The sequence below is a fragment of the Lathamus discolor genome, chromosome 2 (assembly GCF_037157495.1).
Source record: "Lathamus discolor isolate bLatDis1 chromosome 2, bLatDis1.hap1, whole genome shotgun sequence".
Taxonomy (NCBI): domain Eukaryota; kingdom Metazoa; phylum Chordata; class Aves; order Psittaciformes; family Psittacidae; genus Lathamus; species Lathamus discolor.
In genome coordinates this window covers 132,873,948-132,891,276 of record NC_088885.1, presented here as the reverse complement: position 1 = coordinate 132,891,276, position 17,329 = coordinate 132,873,948, and the positions used below count along the sequence as shown (strand labels likewise).

General features: G+C 38.1%; 1 long non-coding RNA gene across 1 annotated transcript; it reads right to left on the bottom strand.

The window, feature by feature from the left end:
- Window positions 1-2,840: 2,840 nt before the first annotated feature.
- LOC136009408 (uncharacterized) lies at window positions 2,841-4,876 on the bottom strand. Its single transcript, XR_010610543.1, has 3 exons — window positions 4,798-4,876; window positions 3,824-3,923; window positions 2,841-2,904 (listed from the first exon to the last, which is right to left on the bottom strand). It is a non-coding gene; the product is annotated as an uncharacterized LOC136009408 (long non-coding RNA).
- Window positions 4,877-17,329: the final 12,453 nt, after the last annotated feature.

Genomic DNA, 17,329 nt, shown 5'->3' with positions numbered 1-17,329 from the left:
TCAAATGAGCTTTCCAAAGCTAATGCATTTTTCTTCTTGCAGTCTGCTTTGTTTTTCAGCTATTTTACCACTGTGCTTTCAGAATATTCAATGATAAACCCACAGAGAAGTGTGGTGGAATTAAAGGTGGAACTAACAGAGAGAACCTGGATGAATAGAGATTGATTCTCAAACAACTTATTAACCAGTGCTTGATCCAGTCTGTGAAACATTTACTTTCTGACAAGGACTGATTGGTGTGGATAGTAGTTAATGTAGATCTAAAAAATAGGTCTTGGGCAAACTTGTTCTTCATCACATTTCTTTCTGAATGCTTGCAAAAAAGCAAGGGCTTTATAATTCATTCTCCTTGTTTGTTTGAGCATGCCAAATTAGGGACTTATTTAGACAACCATGACAATTTGAGTCTCATGTTATAAATATCCCTAATACAGTCACTGGAATTCTTGCAGAGTGCTGTATTGAATGTTAATGCATCCACTCTGGTGTGACTCTTCCAGAGTGACCATGAAATGCATCTTCTGTAGCTTTTTTGGTTTTTTCTTAGTTAAATGCAACAATTGGGAAAACACATGAAAGTAGTGGAAATTGGCAAAAAAAAAAAAAACTTCATAATTGTAATGACTACTCACAGCCATTTGCTTGTGGTAACTGCTGTAGCTATTTCATACATTCCTCTTTATTTAAGAACAAAATATCTTAAAAGGATGCTGGGGTAGAATTTCATATGATACAAAAAGGCATAGCACCATTGCGTATCTGTATTAGAGTAGTAGCATGTATATTCATATTGGGTGAAAGGGCAAGTGAATGTGTAGTTTTACATAGATAACAAACATTTTATTGTAGATAATATGGAGCTAGTAGAATGGAATCATTTGCTAAAACACAGAAAAGAGAAAACAATCTGAAAAATAAAAGGTTTAAAAATTTAAAAGTACTGTACAAGTGCTAGCTTTAATTTACTTCTGTAACCGAGGTTTTCCATTCTTATGCCTGTGTGTCCTTTTATTAACAAATCCCATAAGCTTCACAGCTGCTACAAGCAATGTTGTTACAACAACAAAAACCTAGCAAGTAGCACAGAAGATTTCCCAAATGTTTTATTTATCCTTACACATATAAGTCATCACCACTGAAATGTAGCTGCTTATTAGAGAAGGAACCTGGTAACTTTTTGTTAACGTCTGACAATATACAATGGTTTAGGATGGGACACTGAAGATTCTTTCATCAGACAGAAATTCTGTAGTAAGTTTAATTTCCTAAGGTAAAATTTCATCACTGTATTTTTAAAGATTATACTTAACATAAAGAGCAACAGGATTTTTTAAATCCTCAAGATTCAAAAGCATTACAGTATATTCAGTAAGAAATGCTCATACGTTGGTGCTGACTCAAGCAAGGTGCTACTGTGTGGTCACCGCCACAACATCCTGAGAGGTTCTCCATTCAAGTATTGCTTAGCTGATGAAATCTAAATTAAGGTATTGTACACAGCTATTTTTGAGCTATACATAGAAGGCCAAACACTGAATTTAGTTTCCTATTACGGAAAGAGTATTATATCCAGAAAATCAGAGTTATTCTTCCTAATCTTCCCAGGTTTAGGGGAGAATTGCCACTCTGTTGTCAGAATAGATTTCTTCAGGATAATTCCATACAAACTTAATTGAGAGCAAAACCCTGTAGTCTACAGGGATTATAAACGGCAATGAGACAGGTATAGAATCATAGAATCATAGAATAGTTAGTGTTGGAAAGGACCTTAAGATCATCTAGTTCCAACCCCCCTGCCATGGGCAGGCACACCTCACACTAAACCATCCCACACAAGGCTTCATCCAACCTGGCCTTGAACACTGCCAGGGATGGAGCATTCACAGCTTCCCTGGGCAAACCATTCCAGTGCCTCACTACCCTCAAAGTAAAGAACTTCTTCTTTATATCCAATCTAAACTTCCCCTGTTTAAGTTTTAACCCGTTACCCTTTGTCCTATCACTACAGTCCCTAATGCAGAGTCCCTCCCCAGCATCCCTATAGGCCCCCTTCAGGTACTGGAAGGCTGCTATGAGGTCTCCACGCAGCCTTCTCTTCTCCAGGCTGAACAGCCCCAACTTTCTCAGCCTGTCTTCATATGGGAGGTGCTCCAGTCCCCTGATCATCCTCGTGGCCCTCCTCTGGACTTGTTCCAACAGTTCCATGTCTTTTTCATGTTGAGGACACCAGAACTGCACACAATACTCCAGGTGAGGTCTAACAAGAGCAGAGTAGAGGGGCAGGATCACCTCCTTCGCCCTGCTGGTCACACTCCTTTTGATGCAGTCCAGGATATGGTTGGCTTTCTGGGCTGCAAGCGCACGAGGTATGGTCGACAGAAGTCTTTGAAGCAATTAATATGAAAGAAAATAAATAAATCAGATGGAACTGTGGAAGGTATCTCATTGGATATTTTTGTCTAAATCAACATGACTTATGAATCAGCTTTCAAACTCTGGAAAATTCATTACCTGTCAGCCATTTCATGTTTCCAAATGAGCAAGAATATGTGCTTATATTTATCCTCAAATATTTACTTGCAATCTTCATTTAAAATTGCCAGATTGAGAAATTAATCTTACGTATGTATGTGCAGGGGTGGGGGATGCACATGCATGTTGGTGTGCATGTCCGTACCAAGGACCACTAAACTCATTGGCCAGTTGCAACTGAATACAACAGAATAGTTGTCTCTTAAAAAAACCATACCCTTGAAAGTTTCATTAAAAGCAGAGGTTGCTAGTGGTGAGGAGAGTTCTCCTTGTAGAAAAGAAAACTGCAGTTGCTTAAGAACTTGTTTTTCATAGCGGTCATCCTGGGCAAGAGACAGTTCAGAGAAGGCTCACAAGAACTGGCTGTGATTTCTGAAGTAGGAACATAGAGAATGTGGAAGTTCAGATGGTACAGCTTTACAGAGAGAAGGACATGATTGACTCATGATCGCTTTGGCTATTCACCTAATGCAATTTTAGTGGCCTAAAAATGGCCTTCAATTCAGCTGCCCACATTTTCTTCATAAGTAATGGAGGGGGACCTGCAATGTCCTCTTTTTCGAGCCCTGCTTTAGGTGTCTAAGACTGAAATGAGCTGTATATATCTTTTCACAAGGTGGAAAAGGAGGCTATACAATTTAAAAGTCCAGCATTTAGAGAAAAAAGTTTGGGAAAGGGTGGGTGAGTTAATATTATATGTTTAGAGAATAAAATCCTTGATCATTGTTTCACCTGACATGGCAAAATTCAGTGGCCTAGTCTAATAAAGCTAATAAGTGTCAAAAATGGAAATTCGCTTGAGTTCACTGTTGATTAAGTTAGTTAACACTAACTAACCAAGGCTCATGGTGAATTTTGTGTGAGCTGGAGGAGCCTGCATATATTTTTTCCATAAAGGCTTCAGCTGGAAGCTATTGCTCCCAGTTTTAAGATATTTGGCTCAAGGGGGAAATTACTATGCGAAATCTACAGCTACATTGTGTAATAAGTCACCCAAGATGGGCCAACATGACCTTCTGGGTTAATTATTAGTTGTTACAGTAACTGTTTTAATAGAAACAGTGATGAAGGTGGTCTGAACCTACGTATTTCTGAAGAATTTGTTCCAGATTTACCAAAGCATCAAGATGACAGAGCTCCAGAATGAAGTTTTAGGTCAATATGTTTCCTCTCATGATACCAGAATTCATCCAGTTTGAAAACAGTTATTTTTTATGTAGAGTTATCCCTGCTGCTCTCCTCCCCAGCAAAGCTGAGAATAAGAAGCACTTTGAATGTTGACAGACCTCACCTAAAACACCAAGGCATAGGTAGCCCTGAAACCTGCATTGCTGGCACCTGTGATACGTCAGGGAGGGAGGAAAATGTTGACCTGTGACCACAAGGGCAATCTGAAAGAGAAAAAAAAAAACAAATGTAGAATTCTGTTTGGATCTAGTTATCAAAATTTGCTTTGTAGAGCTAAGGTGGCAAAAGTAAACACATGCCTATGTGTCAAGCCAGATAGTTCGTCCAGTAGCAGCTCTACAGCATTGTCCCTTAGCAGGAGCATAACATATTTTGTCTCTTAACGGTTTCTTAATGTCAGCCAAGTGGAAAAATTTTGAATTAGTAAGTACCTTGCCACCACATGTGCAATCATCTCAGGATGCCCCTTTTGGGCTGTGATATAGATATTTTATGTAGTTGATATAAATTGCTTAAGGCAAATGCAAAATAATTTTAAATACAAGATTGCTGCAAAGAAAATTAAGGTTAGTGTCTTACACACCTTTTTTTAGTTGTTTCTTATTCTGCATCCTCAGTGGATTTAAAATATGCTTATTTGTTGTATTTTTTCCTGTTTCTCTCAGATTTACGTGCATGTTACTAAAGCATGATTTGTGAATGCTGCTGGCCCTGGACAGTTTCAGTTTTGTTGCAGGCTTATGAAAACCCAAGGAAAATCCATTAAAAAGTAATACTCTTTTTAGAGCTCCTTTTCTTACTCACTGACTTTTAAAAAACAGCTTTTATTTAGGAAGTAGCAGTAATCACAGCTATTTTACCTCCACTCTGTGGCAGAATGCTGAAAGGTGTGGAGTTGGCAAATAGTTCATGACTCAGCCTGATATCTCTATCACACTCCTACATAACAATAGATTGACCTTAAGGAAATGCCATTACAGAGAGCAGCGAAAATCAGGCAGAACAATAGAAGGGAAAGAAGGAGATGAGAAAATAGAAGATCCTTTGAAACAAGGAGCACTCTCCCTGCCTCCTTACCAGTTTTGTTTCCTTTCTCCAGAGAACTGTGTTAAGTGTTGGGCTGCTAAAGAGTGCCAGTCCTGTAGAGACCTGAGCTTTCCCTGTGAAACACATATAGAAAGTTAAAAAAGAAACCCAAAATATTATTGGTTCTTTAGGTACACTTCATAAAACCAGTCATGTATTTGAGGACCCAAGGATGGCATCACAATGCAAATCAAGATAAATCTGATTGCTATTACAGTCAAACTGAAGTTTTGACCTCTCAGGTTTTGGGAGTTTTTTGTGGTACTGAGGAGAAGGGCTGCTACTACTGAGCCCAGAGAAACAAGATGATTTCTCTAAAAAATTCCCATTCTTTAGAGCAAAGTCCTTTAAAAGACAGATTTGCAGCTATTCTCCATTCAGCACTTTCATTCTCAGTATTCCCTCAGGAATTCTCTAGCTCCAATAGAACCTGCGAGACCTGCCCAGGAGATGGAGCCAATCCCACTGCTCAAGCTCATAGTCTACAGGGATTGCGAATGATGCTTTACAGGGAGACTGAGGAGCTACAGCTTTTTCTGATTAAACACTGAATAGTGACGCCTTTGAGCATGTGATCATCATATCATGAGGACCGTGCAGTTCTCTTCCCACCCACATCCTAATACCTCTGAGTGGAGTAAAAAGCTGCAGTGAAGGAATTACAATAGTACTTATTGTCTCTCTGTGAGCTGAATCTTCATTTTGACAATATCTTTTGCCTCACTATGGACTGCAGCTTGAATAGGACCTCCTGAGGTCCTCTGTCTCCAAAGTCGTGGCTCTGCTCCATTCCAACCTGTCCAAATGGCACCTGTTAGATTTGAAAACTGCATCTATATAACTCTGGTCTAACAGTATTAATGTAAATAATCACATTTGTAGTTTAAAATATCTAAGGAGATGATGTGGCTGTTATTGATGAATGATCTTTCACAAAGCTTGGGGATCTTCAAGTTCAGAGTAGAAAATGCAAGAAAGTAAATATATAGGAAAAAAGTGTAACTGTCACAGCAATAACTGTTCCAATCAGCTGTATTGGGGTAGTGAAAAAAAACAAAAAACAAACCAAACCAAAAAAACAACCAAATTAAAACCAGACTGAACCCTGAAACAACGAATGTCAGTAGTATTTCATAATTATTGAAGGCGCTTTTTTAAAAGTAGCCTTATTTCTAAAAAGCACCTAAATATAAAGTAGAAGCTTTAAGGCCTGTTTAGTCAGCTCAAAAGGTAGCAAGGCTTTGCTTTTGGCAAGGACTTGGCTGAGGTGTTCATATGAAAGGAAACATCAGTTCAGCAGTTTGACTAAAATGTTACTCTGGGAGTAAGATATTTTATGCAAGATCCTGTCTGTTGATTTGATTTGCTTAACTCATTCTTTTGTATATCCTTCTGTAGGCAGAACGAGCAATAAGTATTCATGCAGCTTTTGCTTTGGCACCAAAGACAAGGAAAGGTGAGAGAGAAGCTGACTTGCAAACTTGTAGGGGTATGGAAAATTCCAAAAGCTACTATTACTGCGTAGATTAATTGCTTTAATTAATCTTGTTTCCTTTGTAAAATGTAAAAAGGGGATCTACCCTTCCCTTAATAGGAAGCAGCTGTTCATTACAAAGTCCATAGAAAAGCATCCTTTAAATGCTGTTCCAGCAGTCAAATTAATTTCATTTCAGACCCCACCTAAAATATAATGTTTTTTCCTTAAAGCTGGGAGAATTAACACAGCCCAATGTTTGTGATAAAAATACAAGCATACACATACACACACAGAGTCTCTGCAGATAGCTCAGCTTGTTGCAGGAAGAACATAATAGATTAAGACTCTGGGTACCAACAGCCCATACTCATGACAATGAATCACCTTTAAAAGAGGGCAGATTTTATTTAGCCTGTACTTAGCCCTGCAGCCTCAGGTCAGCCTTATCACTCATTAGTACACTTCACTTTCTTAGAATGCAGAAATGTAAGTCATTTATATGGTAATATAGAAGCTTAAGAAAGATAGAAATGCTAATGCAATCCTCATGTCCAGTATAAATTAATAAGATCTTGGACTATGATCTATGTGAGTGTGTAAATCTTGTTTTCTTTAGCTGTATCTACAACTTTGTTGATGATAATGGCAGTTTTCATTTGCCTGGGTGCTTTACTGGACTGAAGGCAAATATAATCACTGGTTTCCTCAGTCCATATGTGATCTCCAGTAGTGTCACAAGCCAGTTACTCATGAAGTTTGCTAGTATTTCTGTGAAAACTGGTGATAATGTGATAAATCTTATGATGAATTTTGTAATACAAATTAGATAACAGTAAACTTTCAAAGGACTCAACAGCTTTTACATGAAATCAGATTTCACTGTTAAGCATAGGGTAGTATAGATCTAAATTCAGTTTATTTAAAATCATTTCTGTGGATTTCACGGTGGCCCTCCATGATATGCTTTATGGTGATCTTGGCAGTCCTGGGGTAATGGTTGGACTTGATGATCTTAAAAGTCTACTTCAACCTAGTTAGTTCTATTATTCTATGGTGCAACTTTTAAGTAACAATCTGGTGGGATGGGCCTGAGTCACTTTTCACTGGAAATTATTGTTCCAGCCGATCTGCATTGAATTTAACAGATCCAGGATTTAACTGTTTTGAATTTTTGTTTTCATTAAGCAGAAGGAAAACCCTTTCTTTAGGAAATTTCCATTCACGCTCATCAGCTATTTCATAGATATACAGAAGATACCAGGTAATAAACTCTCTACAGCTCAAGCTTTTAGCTTTCAAATGTAGGATGTGTCTGTCATTCACTGACATTTACCCTCCTCATCCATAATACATACATGTGCAACTACAGCTACAAAAGCTCTACTGAATGCAAAGGAGAAACCCAGTTTCATAAAAGTAGTGTATGATTGGTGTTTCTACCACCACATCTGAAGTCTTACAAAAAAATTTTAATAGCAGGATAATTACCATGGGGAAAGGTTTTCAGAGGATAGAAATTCAGAGCCGACATTGGGAAATATCACCTTACTAAATCCAGGGAAAGACAACTTTGTAATACTTTCCCAATTCCAGATTTAAAGGAAAAATGAGATGATCTTATGAAAATTATAATCTCCTCTTTGTATTGAAATTAGTGCTTTCCTGTAAAAGAGTAATATATAAGTTTGTACAAAACCTAAAAAGCAATACCTTGCACAAAGATCTGTTAAGTCTGTTAGAAAGGACTGACTAGTGCTTCATGTTTTCTTTGGAGTCCTCAAATGAGACATCAGATGTGAATTGCTGCTTTCTAAAAGTTTTGAATTCTTCCACCTAATTGATTCTGGAATGCTCCAATACAGTTTCAAAACCAATTACAAAAGCACATTAATAGTGGTTACACAACAATATAGCTTTATTATGGCCTATAAGGTATTCTTCCAACCACTCATTTGGATGCAAATCATGTCTTTGTGTGTTTGAGCACATTGATGTGCAGGCAATTGGGGTCATTACACCTACGGTCACTTACGGATGAGTGAACTCTGGGAGTAAGGCATATGCCATCAGTGAGGTGTGATGAGAATGGCTGAGGTTTATGGAAATAAAAACGATTCGTATTAGAGGAAATAAGATTTTAGTCAGAAAATACCAAAGTTTCTGTGAAAAAGCATGGATCATGTTGTTCCAGAAGGCTGACATTAGGAAACTGAAATTCATCCCAAAACCTCGGAAGAATTTCAACACCTCGTGGTCTTGGAAAAGATCTCTCTTTTGATTGGTTTGTTTTTTGTTTTTTTTTTAAACAGCTCTATGAGCAGCCAAAACAGAGCTCAAAGGGCAAACAAAGCTTTACAGGGAAACAGTGCAGTCAGCATTTTGGGGTCTTTATTGAAAGGCTGGATGATGTCTGAAGCTTGAACACTGTCAATGGCAGCTAGTGACATAGTGGAGGAAGGGGAGAAGGCAGCTGAGCTGAGGAAACACAGTAATAGCCTCCAATTTTGGCTAGGTAACTAGCCAAATAGACTCCCTGAAGAGCCAATGAAGAGCTAGGAGCTTTTCAAAACAGGACATACATCAAGAACTTAATTTACATCTCTTGAGTCACCTTCTGGAGGACTCTCTCCATTGCTTACACTGAATATTTAAAGAGACTAACCAGTTATTTGGCTAAATTCAGTATGCTTTCTAGTTCAACAGCATTCACTTGAAGCAGATACTCCTGCACCTTCTTCCCTACTTTTCAAATGAAGTGCAGCTCTCAAGCTGATGTTCAGATTGCTAATACAGTCTTGAGTTTAGTACACCTTTGCCCTACAATGAATACTGGCAGAGATTGACCTGGTGGAAAGCAACTAGTCCTAATTGTACTTATTTATAGAGTGATTCATTACTGTACATAAGCCTCGTAAGTAAGTGTCTCCCCTCCCACATTTACTGTTCACTTATCAATTAATAAGTAAATAGAAATAATATCTTGGTGTGGGACCATTATGCACATTGCTTCACCAGAGTGCATTGTCATACTACTTCTATGTCAGGTCATGTGAGCAAAAATCATGCACTGTGTTGGGAAAAGCTACAGGGAATGTACCAGCAATATCCTGGTAAAACACCAGTGCATGAAATGGACAAGGTATCAGACAAATTAGGATTATGTGTAACAATAGCCATGGTACAAACAACAGATGTTGGCTCCTGACAGTTTCTACCTGATGATATTAGGTGATGATCATTCTGAGTACATTGGTAACTCTAAGATACTTGAAGTGATAAGGTCATTTATTCAAGATCTCCAAATTATTACTTTAATAGCACAATACTCTCTGGTTGGCATGTAAGTAGATGAAGAGGCAGTATGGGGGGGACCAGGAGAAAAAGTACTTGGCAGTTTAGGTAAGAGTGAGGAAAAGAGTGGAAAAGCTGGATAAGTAGGAAGAGCCACAGTTATACTAATGACCAAACATCTGATGTAGCAAACAACAGAGACTAACATGTCTCAGAAAAGGAGCCATCATAGCCGGATTTATATTCACAACTATTGACATTATGAAAATTCATAAAAATAGGTGGCATAGGTTGATTTTGGTTTACTTTGTTTTTTTGGACTGGATGTTAACATTTAAATGCAGCACTGGATAAGAATCATAGGAAACCAAATCAGATTAAACATTGTTGGTCTAGAGACAGCAGAGGAAATAACTTGGGACACAGTTATATAAATGGCTCATCAGGTAGCAACTCATAAAAAACGTGAATAAGTCTGGAGGCAAGGACAACAGGATCTTTGTCATACTCCTTGCTGAACTTGCTCAAAACAAATCCCATGTACATTAACTTCTGAGATTCAGACAAACATCTACATCTTCTCGGAAACTAAAGAATCCTGCAGATTCCTGTGATTTCCTGGTGGATATTGTTAGAATCATATCTGATTTCAGTTTCCACTCAGGATGTGACTCCTCTACCTAACTGATGTTATCAGTTCTCTGAGGGGGCTTTTACTTCCCCTCCGTAATGCAGAAGCCTTCATCTCTGTTTTGCTGCTGATGCCCACTGACCACCATATTTCTCAGTGGTGACTGATGAACTGAACTAGCTGTGCCATAGCTTTGGAGACCCTTAGAGAAACTGATTTTTAAGACCCTAAATGAAAACGAAGTTAAGTCAAACTAGTTTACTTGATGTTTCAGAAGTTGTTTGGCTGTTTGGACACTGCGTGGTCAGATCAGGTTATAATGCCTTTCTTCACTACTTTGAAAAGAAAGGCAAGATCTTCAGAACTAGTGCTTCGCTGCTAGCATTTATTTTACTTAGTGCATTTGCTTCTCTGCCTTGTTGTGAATCGAGATTAGCAAGTGTACTTCCTAAGAAATTGCAAGGGTTAGTAATAGATGTGTGCAGACATGGATGGTTATCTAGGTTATCTATGTGCCAAAATAGATTCAAGCCTGCATTTTGTTTCAGAAACATCATTTGGTCTCATGTGCTTAGTTAAACATTTCTGTTATCCTTAGCCTCTAAACAAGAACTTGTATATTATTAAACAAGAACTCTGGCATGATTTATGTCTTAAATTGCTCTTCACCGTCTTCTCGCTGAACACCAAAATGAAAAGTGATCACTGTTTCTTATTTACTGAAGTCTTAAAAGAAGCATACTATGGGGTCCCTTCCTTCTTAATCCAAAACTCACCTGTGAAATTGTTTTAGCAGTATGCTGTTACTGGAAAACTGAGCTCTTCTTATCCTGACCTTAGGTGCACCAATAATTGGCTGACATGGTGACAGCTGATGAGCAGGTAATCACATCAGTAGGTGTTGATTGTGGCCAACTGCAATTTTCAAAGGGAAAATCTTTCTTCTTTGCTTTTCTGTTGACAAGGTCCAATCCAAAGGTAGCTACAAACTTTTGTGTAGGAATTTCTTTTGCCATGGATTTCGCTTAGACAGACACTGATCAGAGAGTTCTTGTAAAAGAAGGTTTCCCATTCTCATATTAACTAGCCATTGCCAATGTTTACATGGTGTCTCGTGATGACCCTGGTTACTCTCTAAACGTGAGTCACTGTCCTGTGCATAAAGAGCAAGTAGCATAGTTCCAGTTTCAAATAGAGACTTTCTGATCGAATACAAATCTCTCAATTTTCTGGGAAGCCTAGATATCTCTGTCCACAGCTATTTCTTCTTATACTTGACATAACTAGGCTAATTCAATTTTTGCTGTGAATCCTGAAATTCAGCAGGGCCCGGTATTCATTCTGTATGTACAGGGCTGTAACCTCTTGCTTTCTGAACAACTTGGTACATTTTATTGCCATTTCGGCCTTTTGGGTCATTGCCATTCCAGCTGTTAACTTTTATTTCAGCTTTGAAATAACCATACCCTCCATTTGTGAAGTACATTTAATTCAGGAGGGAATATTCAAAATAATATATTCTAGAATAGGGATTTTCATCCTACTGCCTGGATATCCTAGAGTTCTGTGGACTGTTCTTTAGGAGGCCTTTAGAAGACAAGAAAAATAAATTCTTTTATTCTAAAGCAGGTATGCAAATACCTCTGGTAGGAACACATCTGTATGGGTCCATATCTTTATCAGAAGTATGTAAGAGTTCACAAATCAAAAGAATCTGAAAGGTGTCATAACAGAAGCTACTAAAATATGTCTGCTACTAGGGTCCAGTTAGCTTTTTGCCCCAGTAAATAAACTCAGAGCAAAAAACAATTTGTTCTCCTTAAACAGCCTGTTGGAGAGGTTGTAAACTATAGTATATATCAGAGTAGTCAGTATCATGTCCCATACGTGTTTAAAATCAAAAATACCACAAAAACACTTTGTAATTTCTGAAGAACTTTTTAATAATGCATGTTTTGTTTAAATTTAATAATTGTATATTTTAATAACATGTATTTGCATCACTACTACTGTTAGTAATTTTTGCTATGATCAGTTATCACCAAAACATCTTCTTGCATCATTCTAGAACTGTTTAATATTCACCTATTTGATACTCACCATTGAATATTTAATATTGATTTAGTATACACCATAAACCTTAAGCAAATTTATATAATAGTGAAAATTTATTCAAAGTAGGATGAGCACTGAACATTCATACTGTTTTGGTAAAAGAGTGGAAGAAGGGAAAAGAGAAAGCTGATAGTCTGCTGTGATATCAGTGACACCAAAACAGGTGCTAGCTGGATATATCTTCAAAGTAGCACAGCTCCTTTAAGTGTGGCATTGTTTTCTTTTTGCATACTTATTTTACACGTCATCTTAGCAGCAATCAAACTGAGAGGAATTTTCTGAGCTATCATATTTTTAATTGATTTCATATTGAAAAGCTGCTTTCGGGAATGAAGTCTGGATTTAGGGGCTTGAGATTCGTGAATCAAAAGAAACAGTTTTCTTTTAGTCTAGCTCATACCTTGACTGAAATAAGCATTTATTCCTCAGAAGATGTCACTTAAAAAAAATAATCTTAGGACATGCATATTCTGTAGCAAACAATAAAACTATCTTAGAATCCAGTAGTTCAGAAAACAAATGTAGGGAATAAAAGAGGCAGAAAGGTGAAGAGACACAGTGTGTTGTGTGGAGATGGTCCAGCACATCTCTAACAGCCACATGGAATTATTTCCCATAACGTGAAAATCTTTCAGCCATGGTTCCCAATAAAGGTGGCAGAGCTTGTTTTGGTGGTTGATTAGCTGCACAGTGCTGCAGTGCTGATAGAGATGAGACAGGAATATGGAACCCGCAAGGCCAAGGAATGGGTCAAACAGAGAAATAAAGCATGTGGGAAAGGAAGCAGGAGTCAAAGGAAGCAGGAACAGACAGGGGACTCTGTTCTTCCAAGTGACTCAAAACACTCAGCACATGCCACTGCGAATATTATTCTATTTTACTTCAGGGAATATTTGTTTAGACGAAGATTAAACTAAGAAATTTCGGATCTATGGGAACAAAGTCCTGTGATGCGTTATTACACATTGTGTAGGACTATTTCTCTGAAACAATACTGGGGGTCTGAAAAAAAATAACAGGAAGGGCAGTTACATAAAACATTTTTAATGCAATTTAAAATTCCATGTGGTCATGTGCCTCCCATCCCTCATTCAAAAAAAATCTGTCCAGTTGCTGTAAATACTTTGGGTTTTGATTTTAAGATCCTCCTGATAGCTCTTCAAAGCTAAAATAATTTAAAGGGATAATTGTGAGCTCCACTGAGCTATTTGCAGAAGCACTCAGAAAGAAGTACCTCAGGCTTTATCACTGCTTTCCACACACAGTATCTTCTTATAGAGAAGAAACTTTTTCTGTAAGTGCAGCAACCGCTAAGGGCATCTAATGAGGATCAAAGGAAAAATCAGTTCTTTCCCACGTCTTTTTTTCAATGCTGGTAGAAAAGGTCATCTTATTTGTGTTTTTTTATTAAGAACACATAAATATGTATTTTTAGAATAGCTTCTTTCTGCCTTCTTCTGACCATTTTACTGCTCAGACACAGAGCTCTATGTTCAGGCAAACTTTTGCCATCCTTCTGGACAGAGAACATCAGAGAAACTCGTGTTTCTGTCTTGTCTTAATGTGAGCACAACTGATTTTAGTTAACATATAAATAAAGAAATTAACATCAAAACGGGACATTTTTTGTATTCTTAATTTGGAAGCTAGCAAATGAATGCTTCTTATCATTTATTTGCTACAATGTACATTAACAATAGGAAAGTAGAAAAAGAATGTCCTTTAGGATCATTTCAGATTTTTTAGTGGTGATACATGTTTTTGGGGTTTTTAATATTAGCAAATATTAAAGGTAGGACTGAGCATGAGACATAAAGGGTGATAACAAAGAGCGAGCCAGATTTTCAAAAGCAATTCTTGGTGATAAATGCTCACCTTGTGATCACTGATTACTGACTTTCAGGACTCAAAATAAAGAACCCCCAAATCTCTATATGTACAAAGCTGCTGTATATCTGGATACAGTTTTCTGCTTTATCTGCATTACCAAAGACAAATTATACAGCACAAGGTTCAGACAGAAACCCTAAACCCATGGCCCTGGCAGGTTGTTGCAGGGCATCAGCAGGAAGCTTGTTATTTACCCTTGCAGCAGTCAGTTAGGCGAGCTGACCGTGCAAGGAGCAGCACCCAGACCAGAAGATTAATGCTGATGAGTTTAGGCATGTTGAGAGCTATACATGATCTTTCTGAACCCCCTTTCATCCCATAGGCACATTATTCTGGATAAATATCCTTTTACACCTCAAAGGAGGCTCTTCAAAACTCTCCACTGAGCCCAGCCTGTGAACTCCCACAGCTTTTCATTTGATTTGAAGCTTCTGATTGAGCATCAGACCCCTTTCTTTCCCTGTACACAAAACAAAACATAATTTAGCTAAGTGACCTCAAAGAGCTAGGGGTAAGCTGTGAAATAACAGTTAAGCTCTGTCATAGTAGCTGTGGTTTTATATATAAAATATTTATATTGCTTTTGCTAAATTTTCAGTGGAGCATCTACACAACTTTGGCTACTAATGCCCAAGAGAAATGTTTGGCTTGCAGACGCCTTGGCATATACGTCATGTAATATTATTCTCCTTTTTTTAGATAGCTAAAAGCAATTCCCAACAGAAATTTTACTTTTGAACAGTTCATCTGTGAGCGCTGTTTAAAGTTGTAATCCCTAGCTTTTGACCAAGTTCCATAAAGATAGTAATCCTGTTTTGTCAACACAGCTGAAGTTCAGACTCTGAGTCTGTTCTTGCTATTGCAGAAACCAACTAGATCAGACGAGATCCCAACAGCAAGTGGAGAACAAGCAGGAGGAGCTGCTAACCTGTTTGGAATCAAATAGTGTACCTTGTTATACATGATTATGAAGTTGTGGTGGTTTATGTTTTATGTGCTATGTGATTGAATTTCTGGGACTGCAGGCTTAGCTTACCATTCCATTGAACTCTGTCTTGATGTATTCCTGGTCTAGTTGAAGGCGTCCCTGCCCATGGCACGGGGGGTGGAACTAGAAGATCTTTAAGGTCTCTTCCAACCCAAACCATTCTACGATTCTATGATTCAGGGGATGCAAACTGCTGCTGTCCAGGCTGGCTTTAAGCCCACATGTAGCCACAACTGCCCTGGGACATCAGGCAGATGCAAGGATGTTCATCCTGGCTTGAAGGCCTCTCAAACCCATGCTGTCCAGGACTGCCTGGCTGGGCTGTACACACATCACAGTAGTGATATCTGTGTTTATATTTAACTCAATGACTTTCTGGCTATGTGCTGCAAACCTTAACACCTCACAAACAAAAGCTGCTGTAGGACTTGGTTTGAAGGGTGTGACAGAAGAATATGCTGGTTCAGTTTGGATCCCTGTAGGAAAGGGATCTCAGCCTAGTAACGTATTGCCGGAGTCATCTTGTTTTCTACATATACCTCACCTCTGCCTGCTCCAGCCAGAGAGCAGCTCATGGATCTGTTAGATGCACTGTTCTGACCTACTAGTGAATGGCTTAAAGAACCTTTAGGGTGACATTATAGTGACAATGATGAGATTCTAAGTGCAGAAACAGCAGCTCCTTTGCTGTGCAGAGCACTCTTTTTTGGTTCCCTCTCACAGAGATTTTCTCTTTTATTCCTTGCTGTTTTCTGTAATTTAGGCTGAAAAGAAATTACTAATTTGTAGTGCTAAGTAATAAACTACTGAAGAACAAATACCAGCAAAAGTGGATATCACTTTTGATACTTTAAAGGCAGAAAATATGCAAATTAAAATATTGTAGTCTTATATAAACAAACTAGTCCTATCTGTTCATTATTTAAAAGATCATAGAATCACAGAATATTTAGGGTTGGAAAGGACCTTTAAATCATCTAATTCCAACCCCCCTGCTACGGGCAGGGAGGCCTCACATTAGATCAATCCATTTAACAGAGAATCTTTTAAACTTTGAATGAGAAGCACACATCTTGCAGTGTAACTTGTTTGCTCCAGCAACAACATTAAACTGTGTGGTATCACCACTTCCCAGGGTGTTTTATTCCACGGAGCACATACCATTATTGGCAGGTATATGAAATTTCCCTCCTTCCTACACATGCTTGTCTGCTTGGTGGTTCTTCTTTAGGGGTGTCTTCTAGGTCCTTTATCTGATCTCTCCACTTGCACATGAATCGGTTCTAATCAAATACACCAGTGACTGGCATTTTTAATTTGCTGAAATACATTTTCTACGCTATGGGAGTGGCTTGCTGCTGCTGGTAGGCTGTGATCTTCACAACCAGTGTGTGACCCCACAGCCCAGGGTGACTTTATAATCTGAGTCTACAGGAAAAGGATTAGCTAGGAATGTGATGCTGCCTCTGAGCCTGAGGGCTTTCACAAAGATCCGCAGGAAAACAGCAGTGATGCAAAGAGGTGGGAGAGAAAATCTGCAACTGAACTCACAGTGATGACTTACAAACTCTGAATATCCGCTAAACCTAAGTGCAAAAATATAGTTCTCAGTCATCATTATTTTGGTGGCAAGGTCACAAATGTTTTTGATGAATAAAAAATGCATAGTATAAAAGAATTGAGTCCTGCAAAGCAGTAAACAACCTTGAAAATTTTCCTTTTTTCTGTCATTTCTGAAGTCCTGAGACAGGCTGTTAAATCCAGAAATATTAATGCTGAATCTCTGTAAAGTGTGTGGAATTGCCATGCACGGAGACAGAACATTGATTCAGGCAACATTAATACCATTTTCCAAAACAAAACCCCAGGTCAAAAGCCTTTTAAAAAGGATTTTTTTTTTTTTTTTTTTTTTTCTAAGCAGGCAAAGATGTGATTTATCCAACGCTCTGGCACAGATGCCTTATCCAAACCAAAACCTATGTTATTTCATGTTGAAACACAGCAAGAATTAATGTGTCAGTTCTTAATTATATTTTTACTTGCCTCTTTTTGGAGTTTTTTGTTGATTTTGTTTTGGATTTTTTTAATCATTAGGATATAATCCCATTTCTAGTACAGGAAAGCGCAACCT